At 50.2% G+C, this 22,284-nt stretch overlaps 1 pseudogene; it reads right to left on the bottom strand.

The window, feature by feature from the left end:
• Positions 1–644: 644 nt before the first annotated feature.
• On the bottom strand, positions 645–5,054 carry LOC146182831 (uncharacterized; annotated as a pseudogene).
• Between the last annotated feature and the right edge of the window lie 17,230 nt (positions 5,055–22,284).

The raw sequence follows: 22,284 nt of genomic DNA, 5'->3' as shown, positions 1-22,284 counted from the left end.
ATGCGTTTACCCGGCAGCACGTTCCGCTGCGCCTCTCCCCATGAATGACCTTCGGGCTAAAGCGGTCCCGCAAATCCGGCGCCTACGGTCCGGTCGGCTTTCCCCACACGCGGCACGCTTGTAGAAGGGGGACCGCGTCCACAATACAAGAAGCAAACAGGCGGGTATCGGCGGCATGCAGAGACGCACACCTGCAAGTGATTATCCTAGAGCGCGGCCCTACACGCCCCTTCTAAGAGTATAACCGAGCTTGCAATCAGCTCAGTCATACTAACTACTTCACAAGGGCCGCACTACCTTCGCGGCAGCAATGTCATTCCTGCTGGGGCGCCAATGTCTATAGGTCACCGCGATACACAGAGAAAAACACATACACAGAAATAAGCAAATCACAAAACACATTGTTGCGTGCTGTTGTACAGGTTTGCTAGGCAGTCAGCAATATCACTGCAGGGAGACCACATTCATGTACACAGGCGTACACACGAAGTCATATTGTTCATCGCGGCTCATAAGTTTGCGCACACGTACAACACTGACGACCCCAGCTGAATATCAGCGAGAACTCTCTTCCAAGTCGCCGATATATCACATACACAGTTCGCCGCACACAGCGCCGGCTGAGTAGGAACGTTCACGCTTGTCTAGGTTGACATGGTGGTATCGCTAGTTCCTAACTCCCATGACAGATTGGGGAGCCTGGATAGCGCATCCGCATTTCCTTTCTTGATACCTTTTCGATGTCTAACCGTTATGTTATAACGCTGGAGCGGAAGCGCCCACCTAGCCAATTTCGCCCCGTGTGGAGTGCACGTCGTGAGGTATGACAGCGGATTGTGGTCAGAAACAACATTGACCTCAGCGCCAAAGAGCCAGTAGTCGAACTTCTTTAGAGCCCAAATAATAGCAAACGCTTCATACTATATGGTCGACCATCTCGCCTGGGTCACATCGAAGCGATGGCTTGCGAATGCTATAGGCCTCTCATCACCATTTTGGGTCATCTGTGCCAAGCAAGCCCCGGCAGCCGTCGCTGATGCGTCAGTGAACAGCCAATATGGCTCATGAGGTTGCGGAGTGCTCAACGCCACTGCTCTGCAAAGCGAGTCCTTCAGCTGTTCTAACGCGCGTTGCGCATCTTGCGGCCACGGTATTAAGTTTGGTACTCCTTGCTTTGTCAGCGCCGTTAGTGGGCTAGCTATTCAGCATACCCAGATACATAGTCCCTGTAATATCCTTATAGTCCCAGCAAACTTCGCAGCTCTTTCTTTGTTCTAGGCTGCACTAGGCCTTCTATTGCGGATACTTTCTCGGGGTCAGGTTCATGTATCCCTGAGCCCACTAAGTGCCCTAAATAGCGAATGTGAGACTGTCCCACTTGACTTTTCTCAGGGCTAGCCTTTAGTCCTACTTTCTAAGCAACCAAAAATGGTATCGACGTGCTCTAAGTGTTCTTGCCAGGTTTGCGAGAAAATAGCTATATCATCTAGATATGCCATAGCGTAGTCTTGGTGCTTAGCGTGGAGCGCATTAATCATTCTTTGAAAGGTCGCTGCCGAGTTCTCTAGCCCAAAGGGCATCATCTTCCATGCATATTGACCATCATTACAAACGCGGTTAGTGCCCAGCTCTGCGGGTCCATCAGTACCTGCCAGTGGCCACGCCTCAGATCGATCAAAGTGATGAACTGCGCGCGACCGACTCTAAAAAATTAGCTTCTGGGAGTTAGTCATTGGAAACACGTCTGCACGGGTTCCTGCATTCAAAGTTCGGTAGTCAATACACATTCGCACTGACCCGTCTTTCTTCCCCACGCACACAACCGGATGCGCAAATTCACTCTCTACAGAATAGATTAATCCTAAATCAAGTAGCTCATCCACTTGGCGGCTTACTTCTTTCTTGAGCAGTTCAGGCACTCGGTAAGGAAAAGCTTTCTTCGGTTTAAACCCTTCTTCCAGCTCAATTCGGTGCCTTTCTACTTTCGCCAATCCCGGCCTGCCATCGAAGAGTGCACGGTGTTTTCGGAACAACCGCCGTATTTCATCTGCTCCTTCTCACTGAGGTGGGCTAATTTCTATACCGGTATTAACTCCTCATCTTTTAGAGGGGGTTCGACTTGTGGTGCACACTCTACTTCTCCAAACTCATGATCGTCATCAAACACTACACCAACCTGGCTTACTATTGCATAGTACTGCCTCATTCGGTTGGCGTGGACCACAGATCTTTTTCCCTGTTCCGTTTCTACTCTGTACGATTGTTGCCTCTCACAACCAATTACTGTGAAAGGACCGAGCCACTTCGGAGCCATCTTAGTGGTGCGGTCTGTGTCGAAAACGAGCACCTGATCCCCCACGTAAGACTTTATTTCGCGTCCTTCTATTGTATGCTTCTGCGTAGCTAGCCTGTCACGCCGTGCTTGTGAGTCCTGTCAGACTGGCCGCTAGCTCAAACTTCTCCCGTAGCTGTGTCAAGTACGTACCTCGCAGGTTCCACCCTAAGCGTCGCTGGTACACTGACTTCTGCCCACGTAAGGCGAAAAATTGTAAGTGGACCTGTCGGATTCCTGCCGTACAAAAGCCGAAAGGGTGCTACCCCGGTAGTGCCGTGGGGCACTTCGCGGTAAGCCCAAATGGGATCAGCTTATCCCAATTTTTAGGGTCTCTTTCTATTACATGAAAGAGCATGTTCTTTTACCCGATTCCATCTTTCCACGGCCCCGTTGCTTTCAGGGTGTTCCGGAGTGGAAAACCTAGGGGAACAACCTAATTTCTCTAGCATCAGCTGAGTGAGTTGTGCCTTGAAATTTGTCCCCTGATCCGAATAGATAGTCTGTGGGACCCCTGTTCGACTGAAGATTTCTGACAGAGCATCACAGGTAGCCCTTGCCATTAAGGAACGAAGACATACGACTTCCGGCCATCTCGTGCAAAAGTCAACAAGGCACCAAGCATTTTGTGACCCCTACCAGATGGCGTATCAAGAGGCCCTATGACATCTACATTAACAACCTGAAAGGCGTGTTCAGGCCTTGTCAATGGCGTGATGGGTATATTGTCAGTTTGACGTCGGTCTGAGCGGATCTGGCACCCATGGCAAGACTGGCAGTACTATGAAATTTTTCTTTCCATGTCAGGCCAATAGAAGTTGTACTTTATGCGGGCTTTGGTCTTTCTTGGACCCAGGTGTTCACCCCAAAGCGATTCATGCGCCAAGGACAGAACTTCCTTTCGTTTTTTTCGGGGAAGCACCAGCTGTCGTACTTTAGTACCTGCTATTGAGGCCCAATGAGGCCCAATGGTGAAGCATACCCTCACTAACGAACATACCCGCCTTTCCGTGCTTAGAGTCCTCCCATGCCTTTCTCAAGTTCTCATCAGCGAGCTGTGCTGCTCGAAACATTTCCCGCTGGCTAGAAAGCGAAACTGCCTCTTCTTTCTCGCCTGACTCTGCTTCTTCTTGTGAATCTTCAGCATTCATTGCCGTGTTCACCTCGCATTTCAGTGCCTCATAGTGCCGATTTTCTGCGTCTGCTATTTCCTTGTCGGAAACTTTACTGCACCCATACTTGTGTGTTCAGAATCACTGCGATCTTTAAGCAGCTGCCAGTTCTCTAACGAAAGCAAACAGTTCACACCTTCGGTCAGCTAATTGGTGAGGGCACACACTATGCCTATCTTTTGATCTTCTGCGACTGTTCCCGGCTTAGATATTTTTACAGGGATCGTCGCCAACTTCACCTGAATGGAGCTGCCGAAAGCTGACACTAGTTTCACTGCCCCAGATGATTCTGTCAGCGCCTGCGGTAGTATACTTTCTCGTATTACTGTTATTTCACTACCAGTATCAAGCACTGTCTCTGTGCAAACATCTCCGCACACAAGATCTACAAAGCGGAGCTTCGATGTGGCTGCCCTCGACCTTTGCATCGGTTCTTTAACTTTAGCAGTTAAACCCGTACTTTGGTTTAATACTAGTTCCTTTGATTCCGTCTCATGTACCCACGCGACCTTCTGCGCCTTCTTTTGGTGCCCATTTCCTTGTTTCAGGCGCGGTTAATTTTCTGTTGCTTGCGGGCAATTCCTGGCAATGTGCCCCTACCCATGGCATATATGGCACTTTTCTATGGGCTTTTCGGAATTTATCTGTTTTTGGCCCATTTGCTGCACTGCCACCGCAAGCTGCTTTGTAGATCGGCCTCTACCGTTTGCTTGCTCAAAGATCTGTAGAGCCTTTGATAGCTCTTTAGGCTTCAGCCAACTCTCTCGTTCGCGCAGGAACACATATTCGATGCCCTCCGAGCTGAGACCTGTCTTAATGCGATCAGACAACATTAGGTCAGTCAGCGCCCCTACTGAGTCCACCTCTCTAGCCTGGATGTAGTATGCTAAATACGTTTTCACGCCTGACGCAAACTTAGCCCATGTCTCCTCCTTCCTTTTTGCTGCTTTTTCAAATCTTTCCAGGTGCTCAGTCGGGGTGAGGTTTATCTCAGTTAGAACCGCTGCTTTCACAGCCTCATAGTCCGTGCATTCGGCTCCGTCGAGGTTACAAAGCAAGTACCGGGCTCGCTCTGTCAGTGTTGGCATAATTAAATGCACTCTGTTACTGTGCAGCACACTGAAAGTGGCGAACAACTTCTCCACCTCATCAAACCAAAGCGCACATCAGCATCGCATGGCATTTTGTAGCCCTTCAGGACTTTCACACTCTGTGTTGTTGAATCTGAGCCTATACTTCGATTTTGGAAAACTTTGAAAGAGCGCAAACACACACGACCACTAAGGACAAGAGACGAGACACAAGCGCCGATCAACGCTCCGTCCCGACTCAAGCGGTGACAGTCGACCACTCGACCGCCCAAGCTCCACCTGCTATAAGGCTAGGCGCTCCCGAGATTCAATGTCACGCATTCGTAGCTCCATTTCCATCTTTAGCTCCATACGGCGAATAGCAATCCTCTCTGTCTCGGCTCCTGTCGCGTCTAGTGACAATGTCGGTCTCTGGTCGCCGGCCTGTAACCTGCTCTCCACATTGTAATCACCCTCCATAGCCGCTACCTCACTCTGATCAATAGGTATTTCTACTCCGCCCTCTAGCGATTACTGCTCCTGTTGAGGATTCGACCTCGATTCACTCTCAGGAATAGATTCGCTATCTTTAGCGGCTAGCATTCTCCTCGTCTCAACCATAAGCATCGCAAACAAACCACCATGCCAACTTCAACAAACGCAAGAAATCCCGCTTACCAGGCGCAGATCTTTTGCTGTCTGCCGCTCAGAGTCTGGATGATGTGTCCGCTGCAACAGCGTCGGTGGCAGCCGATGTAGTCGTCCCTTGACGGTTCCTCGCTGCTCCGTGTCGAATGGTCTGTGGTTGCCGATGCGATGCTTGACTTTGTAGATGAGATGTGCCGAACCCTGTCGAGCTGCACCAGTAGAATTTACGTTGTTCGTTCCTTTTCGGAAGGTTCTTTAAACCCTTCCTGTTATGTAGTTCGGCGAGGAGAAGACCAGGAGGCGAACTTGAAGCTGATGATGGTAGAGCATATGTTTACAGCATGACACATATATATGTACAGAGAGTAAAACTGGATATTGAAATAAATTTACATAAAAGAACACTCTGCGCTACTTTACTCTTCGACCTAACTGGTTAGAGCCTAAACAGAACAGCCGCGATACATGCTTACGCATGGAGCCTCAGCTCAGACTGGACTGAACTCTCTTGGATCACGTCCCGTTTTACAGATTCACAAAACAAAGATATAGGGGCGGCCATTTCCAGAGGCCAGCCCCACACATCAACTGTCCAATAAGGAAATATGCTGGATGGGCACGGCCCGTGGGTTGGCCTTAGCCTCGAACCCAGGGCCCCACTAGCAATACAAATCCCAACAAACAAAGAGCACGGCGAAACTCTTTTTCCGGTGAGGGTGTCGAACCCTCTCCTGTCGGGAGACTTTCTTCCCACTTGTCTCCCGCACACCTCAGTCTCATCCTCGCAGCAGCTGCTGGCTAAATCCTTTCCACAGTGCATTGCCCTGCGCCACCCGTGTTTACCACTACGAGCAACGGCATCGAAAGGGAAAGATCAACCAGCCGGATTAAAGGGGAGCTTCTGGCTTGCCCGCTCTGCGAAAAATGCCCGAGTCAAATCCTGAGTGCTTCTTCGAGCGCTCTTTGTCGAATCTGTGGACAAGATAAACGAGACTGCCTTTCGCACTGCTCAAATTCGCGGTGTAAAAAAAAGGCATAAGGGTCATTTGGGTGCCCGTTACCGGCCAGTACGAAGGGTACGGCAGCACGTACCGATGCGCCTCTCCCCATGATTTACCTTGGGGCTAAAACGGTCCTGCAAATCCGGCACCGACGGTCCGATCGGCTTTCCCCACACGCGGCACGCTTGTAGAAGGGGGATCGCGTCGACAATACAAGAAGCAAACAGGCGGGTATCGGCGGCATGCAGAGACGTGCACCTGCAAGTGATTATCCTCGAGCGCGGCCCTACAAAGGGATTTCTCCAGATCCGGCCAAACTTAGTTCTATCACTGCCTTTCCCAAGCCGAGATCCATCAAAGACCTGCACCGCTTCCTGGGATTGTGCTCCTACTTTTTTCAGTTCATGCGAAATTTCGCCTCCATGCTGCCCCTTTGGCGTAGCTTTTGTCGAGCAGTTCCGACTTTCGCTCTGCATGGTCACCGTCATGCGACGACGCCTTCAATACATTGCGCCATATCTTTATAACACCGCCCGTCCTGCGTCACTTTGACTCGACGGCCCCTACTGAAGTTCACAACGACGCCAATGGTGTCGGTCTCGGCGCTGTACCCGCTCAGCGGAAATCTGGATTTGCTGATTACGTCATCGCCTATGCAAGCCGAACGCTCACGAAGGCGGAGTCAAATTACTCGGTAACAGAAAAAGAGTGTTTGGCGATAGTTTGGGTTCAGACCAAATTCCACCCTTACCTCTATGACCGCCCTTTTGAAGTTGTGACGGACCATCATGTTCTGTGCTCTCAAATTTCCTCCTTGAGAGACCCATCCGGCCATCTGGCCAGGTGGGCTCTTTGTCTACAGGAATTTGATGTCAACGTAGTCTACCACTCTGGCCACAAGCATCAAGACGCTGATGCACTTTCTCGCTGCCCCCTACCAGCTGACGTCGCCAGCCTTTCCACCTCGGACGCCTCGCCAACGTTACTTCACATCAGTGACATGCCTTCTGAGCAGCAGAGAGACCCCTGGGTCGCTTCTCTTATCGATCTCCTCTCCGATTCATCGGCTGCTTCTTCATCGCGTGGGCTTCGCCGAAAAGCATTACATTTCGCAATTCGTGACAACCTTCTTTATCGCCAGAACTAGTGCTGATGGTCGCAAATGGTTGCTGGTCATTCCCCGCCACCTACGCTCGCAAGTCTGCGACTGCTTCCACGCTGACCCCCAATGCGGCCATGCGGGACCATCGGTCACGCTTACGATACTACTGGAGGAGCATGTACAACTTCGTCCTCAAATATGTTCGCACATGCCTCGCCTGTCAACGTCGGAAGTCTCCTCCTCATCGTTCTGCTGGCGAGCTGCAACCGTTACCTTGCCCACCCCTTACAAAAATGGGTTTTGAAACTCTATATTCGGACTATTTACCACCTTTTGAATCGATAGACATTCAACCCCAGCTGAGTGCAATCTTTACAGGGCCAACAGAATTTTCATTGTGTTCTACCCAATAGACTTTCTGTACTATTGTTTCTATATGCTTTTTGTTGTCAGTTTTCAATGTTCACGAAGAATTAATGTATACTGTTCGTGCTGACCCATGTTTTTAAGTAGTTTTAGGCACCCATGATAAGAACATGATGTAACAATTTCGTTATGCATTTTTGATCTCACTTGTAATCAACTATTGGCCAGATTCTGCAAAGGGAAATATAAGAGCAGCATGCAGTTGCGTGCTCGTTCATGTTATATAAAAGTGCATGGACAGTTTTTAACATTAACAGTGCACACTTCTCAAGCTTCGCAACAACACAGTGAAAATATGCCCTAAAAACTCCATGATGGCAAGAAGGCTCCACTAATAATGCAAATACTGTGAAAGAAGGCTATGTTGAGACGGCACGGTCGTGACGGCAAGGCCAGCGATGCCTTGTCTAGCGTTTTAATCCGATGACAAAACCCAGGCGCGTGCCGGAGCCGGCGCCGCGGGACGATGATGATGGTATGTACAAATGAAAGAGGAAGATCATGGCATGTACAAATTAAAGAACATCCACGGAAGGCTCACACAATCTGCCCGGGGGGTCGGAAGCGGCCAGCCTGGCCGCTCCTAACTAAGTGATGCATCGCGGCGCACAAACGGTTTCAGGCGAGACACATGAACAATTTCAGTTCCACGGTGGCGTCGATCAGCTGGGGGATCAACAGGCGTCACTTTGTAGTTCACTGGGGAAGTTTGGCTTATGATCTCATAGGGACCTACGTAGCGGTGGTGGAATTTGTCACTAAGGCCAGAGGTGCGCAATGGTGTGTAAAGCAGTACTTCGTCACCAGGACGAAAAGAGACCACTCGATGTGTAGAATCATAGCGAGTCTTGCGGACTTTCTGGCACGCTGCCGTGTTGAGTCGGGCAAGATGACGGCATCTGGCCACACGAGATAAGAACTGGGTAGGTACTGATGTGGAGTAGTCGGGCGTAGAGAAGAAGGAAGCGTCGAAAATTGTAGTGGGAGGACGGCCATAAACAAGGAAAAATGGAGAGTAACCGGTAGTTCGCTGTACTGCTGTATTATAGGCGAATGTAACGAATGGTAGAATAGTGTCCCAATTTCGATGATCTGGTGTGATGTACATTGATATCATGTCCGACAAGGTGCGCTGAAATCGCACAGTCAGACCGTTAGTCTGGGGATGGTAGCTTGAGGTTGTCTTATGAAGGGTGGATGAGGCGTGAAGAACTTCGGCAACGACTTTCGATAAGAAGGCTGTACCGCGGTCACTTAGGAGCACCCGAGGAGCGCCATGTCGTAATACAATTGATCGCAAAAAGAAATTTGCTACTTCTTCAGCGGAACCAGTCGGTACAGGTGCTGTCTCAGCGTAACGTGTGAGGTGGTCGACAGCTGTTATAATCCAATGGTTACCCCCATAGGAGAGAGGTAGGGGACCATATAAGTCGATGCCGACTACGTCGAATGGCGTGGTGGGACAAGGAAGAGGTTGTAGAAGGCCAGCGGGCGAAGAAGTCAGCCGTTTGCGACGTTGGCACAGAGGGCAGGATGCGACGTATTTGGCAACGGTGGAAGATAAGCCAGGCCAAAAGAATCGTTTTCTCACGCGGTCGTAGGTTTTGTCAAAACCAAGGTGACCTGCAGTAGCGTCATCGTGGAGAGCCGCCAGTATACGTGGGCGAAGCACACGCGGCGCGACTGGGATCCAGCGAGTTCCATCAGGGCAATACACGTAGCGGAGTAGGATGCCATCTTCGAGCTTGAAATTGCTCAGCTGTCGGCGAAGCCTAGCATTGGGCGGGTCCGAAGCGCCGATAAGGCGGTCGATGATAGGACGGCAGTAGGCATCGGCTAATTGCTGTGAGCGGAAAGCGTGCTTGTTCTCAGAGTCGTCAAAACAAACGGTTGTGATATACGTCGGGCAAAGAGATGGTTGGCTCTGGTCAGAGGTGGAAATGAATTGTGAAGAAAAGCAGCAAGCGGATTCCGAAAGGGGACAGCGAGAGAGAGCGTCGGCGTCTTGGTGTTGGCGACCAGATTTATAAGTGATGTCGAAATGGTATTCTTGCAGGCGTAGAATCCAGCGACCAAGTCGGCCTGTCAAGTTTTTGAGTGAAGACAACCAGCAAAGAGCATGGTGGTCGGTCACAACTGTGAAGTGCCGACCGTATAGGTAAGGGCGAAATTTTTGGACAGCCCAGACGACAGCAAGACACTCCTGCTCGGTAATGGTGTAGTTTTTCTCAGCTGGAGTGAGAGTCCGACTGGCAAAGGCAATCACTTTCTCACGCGATGTTGCATCACGCTGCAGAAGTACAGCGCCAAGACCGTGACCACTGGCATCGGTGTGCAGGATAGTTGGAGCGCTGTCACTAAAGTGGGCAAGAACAGGATCTGATGTGAGGGCGTGCTTGAGGTCATTAAAAGCAGTTTCGCACTGCTCAGTCCACACGAAAGGGCTGCGTGCTTTAAGTAGCTCATGAAGTGGTGCAGCTATAGTTGCAAAATGCCTTATAAAACGCCGGAAGTAGGACGCGAGGCCGAGGAAACTGCGCAAATCTGTAATCCGTTGTGGACGAGCAAAGTTCAAGACCGCGATTATTTTTTCAGGATCTGGGCGAATGCCGTCATGGCTGACCAGATGTCCCAATATTCTAATTTCCTTCTGTGCAAAGTGGCGCTTCTTGGTGTTGAGCTGAAGGCCTGCCGAAGCGAGACAGGTGAGGACTTCATTCAGGCGCGTGAGATGGTCATTAAAGGTTGCCGAAAAGATGACAATGTCGTCCAAGTAACACAAACAGGTTCTCCATTTGAGGCCACGAAGTACAGTGTCGATCATTCTTTCAAATGTGGCTGGTGCGTTACAAAGTCCGAAAGGCATAACATTAAATTCGTAAAGGCCATCGGGTGTTGCGAAAGCGGTTTTTTCTTTGTCGTCCTCGTGCATAGGTATTTGCCAATACCCTGAGCGAAGGTCCAAGGTCGAGAAATATTCGGAGCCTTGGAGGGAGTCAAGGGCGTCATCAATTCGCGGCATCGGATATACATCTTTGCGGGTAATTTTGTTGAGTGCGCGGTAATCAACACAAAAGCGTACCGAGCCGTCCTTTTTTTTAACTAGCACTACTGGGGAGGACCATGGGCTTGTTGAAGGACGAATTATATTGCGATGAAGCATGTCATTTACATTTTCTTCAATTACTTTTCGTTCAGAGAGGGAAACCCGATAAGGCCGTCGTCGAACGATAGAGTTACCTTCAGTAATGATGCGATGGTGCGCAACACTAGTCCGTCCCAGTGGTGTGGAAGTGGCATCAAAAATGGCTTGGTGGTGTCGAAGCAATGTCAGCAGTTCTTGGCGTTGGTTCGGCGTGAGTTTAGGATTAATAGTCTTTGCGAGAACAGAAAGAGAGACGTCTGACGAAACACGTTGCTGAGGCGGAGGGGCGGTGAGCACCATCAGGGAAAAAGGTTGAACATCCACCATACAATTCAGAGAAGTTCCTTTTGGGAGCACGAGGGATTCACGGGAAGTGTTAGTGGCCACTACTGTCGCTGAGCCGTTGTGGAACCGGACAAGACTTGACGGGAAGGCGATGCCGCGTGCAAGATGACTATATGATGGTGCTATGAGGACGTCCCCGTCAGTGATGTGTTCAGAAACAACAGTAAGTAGTTTTTCGCACTGAGGAGGCAAAACAGTATCAGCGGCGGCAACGAGGGGATGATGTCGTTCAGAAAAGTCAGATGAAAAATCGCTGTCTGTCATATGGATAACTCGGTCACCACAAGAAATTAACGCTGAAGCGGTTGACAAAAAATCCCATCCGAAAATCATGAGATGCGCACAAGGTGAGAGCACAGCAAACTGCACATGATGGCGGATGCCGTCGATAACAACTCGTACGGTGCACTTCGCTGAAGGGCGCAAAGGGACGTTATTGGCTCCACGGAGTTGAGGCCCATCATATGGGGTTGTCACTTTTCGCAAACGGTAGCACAAATCAGCGTGAATGACAGAAATTGCAGCCCCTGTATCAATCAAAGCTTCAACCGGTATATCTTCAGCGATAACACCAATAACGTTATACGGGCGATCAGGAGGACTTTTAGTAAGTTCGCAGCGTGCAGTTTGACCTCCGGAAACTGCAACACTTAGTTTTCCGGATGGCGGACAGGGAGACCGGTTGCGGGGCGGAGAGGGGAAACTGAGCGGCGGTATGGGGATGTGGACCGGCGTCGGGATACATGGTTCCCACGAGGCTCAGAGGAAGATACTGGAGGTGGGGAGGATCGTCGAGGTGGGCTTGGAATAGACCGGCGTTGATAATATGAGGTTGAAGGCATGTCGCATTCGAAGGTGTCGTAACCACGGCGCTCGTTCTGAAGGCGGCGACGACAGAAGCGGGATATATGTCCTCTAATTCCACAGTAATAGCAGACTGGTCGGGGGGGACGCCAAGGTGCGTAATTGGGTTGTGTCGGTTGAGCCATCGCCATTGCATTGATGTGATTGTATGTTGGTGCCGGTCGGGGTGGGGGATCCAAAGAAGGGGGGGATGCAGCGACGTGCGCGTAGGTCGGCGCTGGGCGGATTGCAGAAGGTTCGGATGTCAAAGGGCGGCTGATGGTAGCTAACTCTTCTTTAATCATGTTGCGGAGAACGGCGTCATTAGGAGGTGCGGAAGAATGATCGCACCCATGTCGACAGAAAGGATTGAGGGCTTGAAGCTTCTCGCGGATGATTGCTCGAATCAATGCCCGCAGATCAAAGTCAGCAGAGGTCGGAGCAGTTGCGAAGCCGGGCTGTAGTCGAGAGGACTGCAGCTGGTCGAGGCGTTGACAGGTCGTAATAATTGAATCGACACTTGAAGGATTCTGGGCAACTAAGGTGTGATATGCCATAGCATTGATCCCTTTTAAGACGTGGTGCACACGTTCAGGTTCCGTCATGGTGGGACTAATGCGCCGACAAAGTGCAAGAACAGCCTCTATGTAAGACGCATATGATTCGTCGGGACCTTGAATGGGGGAAGCGAGCTTGTTTCTCGCGATCTCAGACCGAACTGCCGGGTCGGCGAAGTATTGTCGGAATTGCTGTTTGAAAGTGGTCCAGTTAGTAGTGTGGGGTTCGCGATTAATGAACCAGTTTCTGGCGACCTCAATTAGATAGAACGAAACGTTGAGAAATTTTAAAGCATCGTCCCACCGGTTATAGGCACTGCAGCGTTCATATGTGTCGAGCCAGTCGTCCACGTCTTCGTCACGACGACCAGCGAACAGCGGTGGGTCGCGTTGACGTGTGGGCAGAGTCGGAGGCGTCGGTGCAGCTGAGGTAGAGGGTCCGGCCGGGTCGGGATTGCTCTCGGTGGACATGATTATGGTGGTAGTTGCCAAACGACGACCGGAACGTAGCTCCAGTGAGAGGCAGCAAGGGGATCGAACTCGACCTCCACCACTTGTGAAAGAAGGCTATGTTGAGACGGCACGGTCGTGACGGCAAGGCCAGCGATGCCTTGTCTAGCGTTTTAATCCGATGACAAAACCCAGGCGCGTGCCGGAGCCGGCGCCGCGGGACTATGATGATGGTATGTACAAATGAAAGAGGAAGATCATGGCATGTACAAATTAAAGAACATCCACGGAAGTCACAATACATCGTTGAATGTCAATCAGAATCCGTAATGGATCAGCTTCTGTATTTCGCAGAAAGTAACTTTAGTGGTAGGACATATTCTATATTTATCATAAAACAAGTTCAGTGAGCCATCATACTAACAAACAGGATCGTAGATTGAACCTACTATGTATGGCAGGACAGAGCTTTCTTAAACCAGTTGCAAAAATCATTATATTGTTACGTACTCAGTACGTAACGGGGGTGTTTATTGGTAATCTAAAGCGCTGCGAGTCACGCAAGGAACACCAGCACACACCACTGTGTCTTCCGTTTCTTCTTCTCTCCAGCCTCTTCCTTTCCTGATGCCCCGAAGCACGTCACACTTCCCCCCTCGCAGACGAAGCCCCAGGACAAGCAGTTTAAGGAAGGTGCCGGGGATGGAACCTTTTTAGCCGAGCCACATGCACCACCTGGGTCCGGCGTGAGCATCGGCCACTTTCGGTGCGGCGTGAAATTCCGCTCCAAAACGACAAAAGGGCCGCTATAACGAAACAGCAGCTTCTGGGCTAAACCACGCTTGCGCAGCGGCGTCCACAGCAACACTAAATCACCGGGCACATAAGAGACATGTGGGCGTCGGTTGTCATAACGCTCCTTCGAACGTTCCTGTGAGTCTAGGATGCGGAGGCGGGCATCTTCGGCTCGACATAAAGTAGTGGCGATAGAAGGCTCGTTGTGGAGGGAGAAAGGAAGGATGGTATCAAGACAACTGCGGGGAACTCGAGCATACAGGAGGTAAAACGGACTGTACCCAGTCGTCTCATGATGTGCAGTGTTATACGCGAATGTAATAAAAGGGAGGATTTCATCCCAGTTCTTGTGATCAGAGTCCACGTACATCGCCAACATAGTGGTCAGAGTGCGGTTGGTCCGTTCAACAAGTCCATTCGATTGCGGGTGATACGGCGTTGTATGACGGTAATCGCAGGTGCATAGACGAAGGAGTTCTTCGATAACTTCAGCAGTAAATTGGCGCCCACGGTCACTGATCAGAACTCTAGGAGGGCCATGGCGCAGGACGAGAAATCGTAGAAGAAAAAGGGATACTTCGTAAGCAGTGGCTGAGGGTATTGCGGCTGTTTCTGAATATCGAGTGAGATGGTCAACACATACCACTATCCACCGGTTACCGTTAGAAGATCGCGGAAAAGGACCCAAGAGGTCGATGCCCACCTGCTCAAAGGGTGTGGTCGGAGGCGCAATAAGGTGTAGCCGTCCAGGTAGACGGGAAGTAGGGAGCTTGTACTGCTGGCACTTGACGCAACTGGCTACATAGCGCTGAATGACTTGACGCATTTTTGGCCAGTAAAAGCGTTCCTGTGTGCGATGAAGGGTCCGGGCGGCACCCAAGTGGCCCGACGAGGTATTGTCGTGCATCATTTCAAGAACGGGAATGCGGAGGTTTTCCGGCACGACGAGGAGAAAGCTTACACCTCCGGGGTTGAAATTCTTCTTGTAGAGTAGGCCGGCACGAACGCAGAAACGCGCATCTCTTGAATCATAAGCGGCAGAGAAGAGCGGTGCCAAAGTCTGATCGTTGCGTTGTTCTGTCTGGAACAGTTGAGGGACAGGAAACGTTGCCGAGATAGGCGCCAGGTAGTCATCAAAGTTGTCATCATCACTACCAGTTGATCAAAGCGGCAAGCGTGACAGACAGTCAGCGTCAGCATGTTAGCGGCCGCTTTTTTATGCCACAGTGAAGTTAAACTCTTGCAACCGCACCCATCGAGCGAGCCGGCCGCAAGGGTCACGAAGATTTACAAGCCAACAGAGCGAATGGTGGTCAGTGACGATGGTAAGAACATTGCCATATAGGTAGGAACGGAATCGTTGCACCGCAAAAACCACTGCGAGGCACTCTTGTTCAGTAACGGTATAGCTGCGCTCCGCCTTGCTTAACGAACGACTAGCATAAGCTATCACGTGGTGATAGGTGCCATGACGCTGGATGAGCACAGCACCAACGCCCACGCCACTAGCGTCGGTGTGAACTTCGATGGGGGCAGAAGGACAGAAGTGACGTAGGATAGGTCCTGATGTCAGAAGGAATTTGAGGTGGCGGAAGGCAGAGTGGCAGTCAGTAGTCCAATTGAACGGTGCATCTTTGTGCAAAAGGCACGTGAGCGGGTATGCGATGTCAGCGAATCTGGGCACAAAACGATGAAAATAGGAACACAGTCTTAAAAAGCTCCGAAGCAGCTTCACTGATTTCGGTGCTGTAAAGCTGGTTACAGCCGCAATCTTCTGAGGATCCGGCCGAACACCATCCTTATCGACCAAGTAACCAAGAATAATTGTTTGGCGTTCGCCAAAGTGGCACTTCTTAGAGTTGAGGACGAGGCCTGCTCTCTCAATGCAATCAAGAACGATGGCGAGACGGCTATTGTGTTCCTGAAAGGTCTTGCCGAAGATCACAACGTCGTCCAGATAGCACAAACAAATTTTCCACTTGAGTCCGCGCAGAATGGTGTCCATGAATCGTTCGAACGTGGCAGGCGCATTGCACAACCCAAAGGGCATTACGTTGAACGCATAGAGACCATCGGGGGTCACAAATGCCGTCTTTTCTTTGTCGCTTGGGTTCATCGGTATCTGCCAGTACCCCGATCTCAAGACTACTGAGGAGAAGTATGACGCCGAATGAAGACAGTCGATTGCATCGTCAATACGTGAAAGCGGATATACATCTTTTTTGGTGACAGCGTTAAGGCGACGATAGTCCACACAGAAACGCCATGTGTTGTCTTTCTTTTTAGCGAGAATAACTGGAGCAGCCCAAGGACTTGAAGATTCCTGGATAACGCCACGTTGGAATATGTCATGAACTTGTTCGTCAATAAGCTGACGTTCGGCCGGAGACACACGATAGGGCTTCTGTCTGATCGGGCGAGAAATTCCAGTATCAATCGAATGATGACTGCGAGAATTTGGAATCGGTGGCTGATGATCTCTGGCGAAGTCGAAAACCGAAACATGCTTGGAGAGCAGGTCTGTCAAAATTCGGCGCTCCTGTGCTCCCAACGCTGTGTTTATCATTGCCTGGATTCGAGACTCTGCAAAATGAGATGTTTTCTCTTCAGGAGCATGGTTACTTAGTGCCGCCAAGTAATTCGACACACCTTCCTCGTAATGAGTGAGCCTTATGCCACGAGGCAACACGGCTGACTCGTCTGAATAGTTTACAGTCCACAGCAAGGTGTGGCCTCTGGTGACTGAAACTATGCAACGAGGCACCAAGACACTCTTCTTTGCACAGGCCAGCGTTGTAGGTTACACTACGGCGTCGAAATTCTCGCACAAATTCGTAGATGAAATAACCTGAATGAATTCTCCGGACATCGCAGGTACAACTGTATCTTCAGACACAGAAAACGCTCCTAAATCGAGCGACGAGGTTTCTACAAGAGCCGACATCAACGCAGCATTAAGCGAGATCTGTCCACTACGGCAGTCTAACGTTGCACCACACTGTTGCAAAAAGTCTATACCTAGAATTACTTCATGCGTGAAACGAGGCAACACTGTGAATTCGGTTCGAAATGCTTGGCCCCCAAACACAACTTTCGCATAGCACACACCCAAAGGCACCAATGATTCACCGCCAACACCACGGAATACCACAGCTTGATTCAGGCTAAACATCACTTTATGTCCTAATCGATTCTTGAATGCTAAACTCATAACAGAGACTGTTGCGCCAGTGTCAGTGCCATGGTGGGGATGCCGTCAATGGATACTTCGAGTTTGTTGTTTAACATAAGCGCAGGCAGAGGTATTGGGATCGTTAATTTTCCGGCGACCTCTCCCCCATCGGCCGCGTCTTCTATAGTTTCCCGAAGGGGAAGAACGGCGCCGAGGAAACGGTGATTGTCGCTGTCTTTGGGTTGGCGGCGTCAAGCTGCGGTTCGAAGCAGGCGATCCGTTTCGCATCTGTGCCGGGCGGTATGTATCCAGAGTCGGTGCCGGATAAAATTCAGTGTCGAAATGATTGGAAACGTTGGGCAGCCGTCGATGATCTTATGGTAGCAGGCCCCGCCGACGGCAATACCGGGATATGTGTCCGGTCATGCCACAGCTATAACACACGGGTTGCTGGCGCCACCGGTCGGAGTAAATGCGGGCGGAAACTGGTTCTGGTTGGCGGTAGTAATCGGGACGGCGTTGCTGAGGAACCATCTGGCATGTGTAGGTGGTTCTTCGGCCCATCCATGGCTGAGAAGTGCTTAAATCGTTATGCTGTCTGCCCTCTCCAAAGCGTGATGCATTTAAAGCCGGAGTCCAGGAAGTTGATGGGGTCGCGGGTTCTGCTTGCAGCGCATTACCGTCATACTGGTGTTCGTCCCGGCACGCAGAGTCTGTCACGCAACAATTCTTCCCGCACAATCCGGACTATCAGATCAGCCATGGTCTCCGGAGCACTGACATCAACGCTCGCAACAGATGTGACGTTGGCCAGTCGCCCAAATTTAGGAGTGATACGGCGCGACTTCAAGGTTTCGAAAGTGCGGCAGTGCCTGATGAAGTCAGCTGCAGAGTTGAAATTGTCTTTGCTGATAAGAAAATTATAGACATCTACAGCGGTACCTTTAAGCAAGTGCCCCACTTTATCTTCCTCGGACATCCGAGGGTTTACCACCTTGCACAATTTCACAGTATCCTCGATATATGCGGTGCATGTCTCGCCAGGTACCTGGGCCCGCTGCATCAACGTTTGTTCTGCGCGTTTCTTCTTCGCGGATCCATCGCCAAAGCAGTCCTTTATCTCTTCTGTGAAACAATCCCAGCTGGTAAGTGAGTTCTCATGATTATCAAACCAAACTAGGGCAGTTCCTTTCAAGAAGAACACTACGTTCGCTGGTTTCACGGTCGCGTCCCAACGATTGTACCGGCTCACCCGCTCGTATTTGGTTAGCCACTCGTCGACGTCCTCGTCAGATTTTCCACCAAACGTGCGCGGCTCGCGGTAGTGCTGCCAGTTGCTCACCTCAGGTGTTGTTCGGTCAGCGTCGCCGTCTTGAGCTATGTCAGATGGTAGGGGTGGCAAACCAGCGAGCCGGCGGCTTCGTCGAAGACAACGGGGACCCGTGTTGATCTACCCCGTAAACTCCACCACAACTGTTACGTACTCAGTACGTAACGGGGGTGTTTATTGGTAGTCTAAAGCGCTGCGAGTCACGCAGGGAACACCGGCAAACACCACTGCGTCTTCCGTTCCTTCTTCTTCTCTCCAGCCTCTTCTTCCTTTCCTGACGCCCCGAAGCACGTGACACTATGCTTCAGGGTCTGACATTCTGCCCAAGCCTAGGTTTCTGCCCGTAGCTTATTGCCGCAAAATGAAGTGCAGGCTGTATTAGAATCCTCCACCGTTCTTTGTGTCTTTGGAGAGTTGTACTGTTATTGTTTTCTTTTCTTTCTTAAAGTGGACACCATGCTAAAATGAAGTAACTTTAAACATTGGGGGGCTCTAAGTATCACGGATTGATCCCACGGATACTATAGAGTTAACAAGAATAGCAAAAACATTCGCGTAGGAAACAAAAAGAAAAAAAAACAGTATTGCACGCGTCTTCTATCGACGACTCTTTTCAAACACGCATTCGGACGCCGCCTTGCTCCAGTCCATACCCCGTGCCCCGCGGACGGCGCCAGCATGTCGGGAGGGGTGAAGGGTCGCTTCCTGTCGGGTGGGGGAAAAAGGGGGGGAAGGGGGCACTCCCCGCTGGGTCTGCTCTCTGCCTTCTCCGTGGCTTCTCTTCACGGAGACGACCTTGGCTTCAGCATAGCCGGCGTCGCGCCGCAGTGGCGGCGGCTTCCCCTTTTCACCGAAGCTGTTCTTCTGCGCCACGTTTTCTTCGCACGCAGACGCGCGTGCGCTGAGTGCGGCAATGGGCCAGTTCAGTTGGCGTTTTCCCGCCACCGTGGTCGCATCTTGCACTGTGAACGAAGCACCGTATGTAGTTTCTTCGCTGGTGATTATCACGAAGATCCTTTTGTTCAAATTGGAGCGCGAACGTACAAATTTAGGTCTAAGTCTTCGGAGGACTCCGCTCTTGGGCGGCAGCTTCTGCGAAAGGAAGACGTGTTTAAGAAACTCAACAGTCCCAGGCGTTTTAGATTCTAGGCGAAAAGCCGGCACGGGCGGAGCGTCTGCACTTTGGTGAGTGTTTTGCTTTTTCCTTTTCGTGTTTGTGTCAGTCTTGTACAGTGTGTGCTACAAGGTGAAGCGCGCAAGTAAATATTTCTAGCAGGCAAGCCAGCCTCGTCGGAAAAAAAGAGGGAGGGAGAGAACGAGGCTTGTCTCTAACGCGGACGCTGGGGCCGATGGAACGCCAGTTGGGGTGGCGACATTTTCTTTCTTTCTTTTACATGGTAACCGTTTTTGACGGATTGTTCGGTACAGTGCTGTATTCTTTCGATACGGTACTCGCGCTGAGACGGACACATTATCGAGATAATAATATGCCTCTGTCACACATTGTGGGTTATCTGAATCTGTGAAGCTCCGCCATTTTTGCAGTGTTTTTGTTTCCACTTATTTCAGTGCCTATAGTTGGTAATTTCGCTTGACGCTTTCTGGGTAGTAATGTTTGGGACCTGCGCTTTGCTATTTGTATTCACAAGTGGATCTTTGGCGGCAGCATATATTGTTTATCAGAGAGAAATGAACGATACGGTAATGCTGCCGAGTTGTGGAGGCAGTTGTCGATGCCATCTAAGCAGTGAGAGACGGTGACATTTTAGACAAGAAATGCAATTTCTTGAGCTGTGACGTGAAGCACCGCACAGGTGCCCTTGCTTTATTTTTGGGTTAGTATATACCGCAACTTAATTATGATTTCCACTTTTTATTTCAGCATCACATGCGAGGAGTTCCCGGATGTATCAGTTCCCGGACGTACCAGCTCATGTTATGGGTTCACTAAAGATGCAATCGTTATTTATTCTTTCTCATTCGCGCATTTTATTTCTGTGTTCCCTTTCCGCTGCGGAACAACAGAAAATGGTGTGTGAACAACGATTAGCCAGGAGCAGGCACGACGTGGTTTACATTAATGCAAAGGTAGCACAGCACATATCCTTGCTGCGGTCAGTCAGCACATTCTATGTTCTGCTCGACCAATCAACAATTTAATCAAGTCAGTGTAGGTTAATGAGTAAGTATAATGGGGCTTAAAAGATCAAGATCTGTTTGTTCTTTTAAGCCTGACTATGCTTATGATTAACCAGCACTGATCTGACAGGATTGTTGATTGGTCGGACAGAACATAGAATGTGGTGACTTATCGCCGCTAGGAGATGTACTGTACTACTTTTACATTATTGAAAATCACCTCGTGTCTGCTCCTGGCAAACCGATGGTCGTGTACTATTTTCTGTTGTTCAGGAGTGGAAAGGTAGCAGAAAATCAAAAAGCGTCACTTGCACAGTTTCTGAGCAGTTGAGCCTGAAATCAACAGACTTTCAGTGGTGCGAATTCGGAAAGCGCTCTTAAGAAACACATGGGCCACTATTCCAAAAGAGCTCAACATGTGGTCAACACGGCACCTTCAAAGATGTCGATCATTATCGATAGAGTTTCAACAGCGTATGTTGACATATCTGGTCCGAAATTTTATAGACACCTAACATGCATTTTTGTAAGGGACCATGCCTATTTGATCGCATCGGTATTGATTTATACGGCCTGCTCCCGTACACTGCCGCTGGAAACCGTTGGGCCATCGTTACGGTTGACCACCTGACGAGATATGCTGAAACCGCTGCCCTTCCATCTTCCACAGCGTCAGACGTAGCATCCTTCAGTTTGCAGTGATTCGTCCTTTGCCACGGCGCACCACGTGAGCTACTCAGTGACAGAGGACGCGTATTTTTATCTGACGTTGTTGAAGGTCTCCTGAACAAGTGCCACGTACACTTCACCGAACCTCTACCGCCTATCACCCGCAGACTAATGGACTCACTGAACGCTTTAACCGTACCCTTGGTGACATGCTTTCTAAGTACGTCTCCTCCGACCACTCTGGCTGGCATCTCCACCTTCCATACGTGACGTGCGCATACAATACTGCTACATAGTCAACTACCGGTTTCTCTCCGTTTTATCTTCTTTAGGGCCATCACCCTTCTGCTCCACTAGATGCCATTCTTCCGTACCAACCAGATTCATCCGAGTGTACCGCTGCTTCTGAAGCTGCCAGACACGCAGAGGAGTGCCACCAAATTGGCCAGTCTCTCACAACTGAAGCCACGTCCCACACAAAGCCCACCACGACAACCATCAGACGACACCGTAATTCTCTTCTGGCAGTCTTCAGGTTCTCTGGATTCCATTAGATACTCCCGGACTGTCTTCGAAATTTTTTTACAAGTATTACGGCCACTATCGTGTCCTGAAGCGCATCTCTCCTGTCAATTACATTATGGAACCCCTGACGCCCTCACCTGATCTCCGCCGACGAGGCCGCGAAACTGTCCACATCCAGCGCCTTAAACAGTATTACGACTCTGCCATTTTGCCTACGCTGTAAGTCGCCAGGGTGGCTCCTCTTTTCTCCGGGAAGCTTATTACCAAACCATATCCCGTAGGAGCACTCGAGCAGACGACGCTCTGGCGCGTGATTCCTCTGAGCAACGCCACCTGGCAGCAAATTGTGGATATGTTGTCTGAACGAATAACAACGCATTTAAAGGCCACTGTTGCCGTCGCTTTTGTAGCGCAATCGGTTAACACCTCCCCTCTGCCCTGATGCCACTGAAGGATCTATTCGACTCCTGTGTTGCAATTTTTTTTTTCTGGATATTTTGTCCCTTGCCTTCACCGTAATTATTCCCTGCTTTCAGTGAGTGTATGCTATCTTTAGTTTGCAT

Source organism: Amblyomma maculatum, chromosome 7 (genome assembly GCF_055883805.1).
Source record: "Amblyomma maculatum isolate TAMU_Amacu chromosome 7, ASM5588380v1, whole genome shotgun sequence".
NCBI classification, from domain to species: Eukaryota; Metazoa; Arthropoda; class Arachnida; order Ixodida; family Ixodidae; genus Amblyomma; species Amblyomma maculatum.
Note: the sequence above shows the minus strand (reverse complement) of the source record. Positions and strands in the feature narration are given on the sequence as shown.